A 361-nucleotide genomic window follows, 5' to 3' on the forward strand; every position below is an offset into this window, starting at 1 on the left:
ACTAAATCCAAAACAAGTCCTCTGCAGCAATAATAAAAAAGTATTTTTCCATTATGGACTTGAGTTTAAGAAATAAAAAAAAGAAAGAGTTTAGTGCAAAGGACAAAAAGGATTCTGAAAGCACTAACAAAAGGACTAAAGATGGAATTGAACTCCTTATGGACGGGAGTGAAGAGGATTCGATCTTGTGATGCCAAGTGGTCGCTTCAGGACGGGATACCAAAGATGGAGGAAGACGCTCCCAGTGCTCCTAAGGAATCCAAAATCACTTTGATAGAAAAAAAAGAAAAACAGACTCGAAGGGAGACAGAGAGATAAGCAAAAATAATAAACAAGGTGTGTTTAAAGATTTCCAATATCT

This window comes from Penaeus monodon, chromosome 24 (genome assembly GCF_015228065.2).
Source record: "Penaeus monodon isolate SGIC_2016 chromosome 24, NSTDA_Pmon_1, whole genome shotgun sequence".
In the NCBI taxonomy this organism is placed as follows: domain Eukaryota; kingdom Metazoa; phylum Arthropoda; class Malacostraca; order Decapoda; family Penaeidae; genus Penaeus; species Penaeus monodon.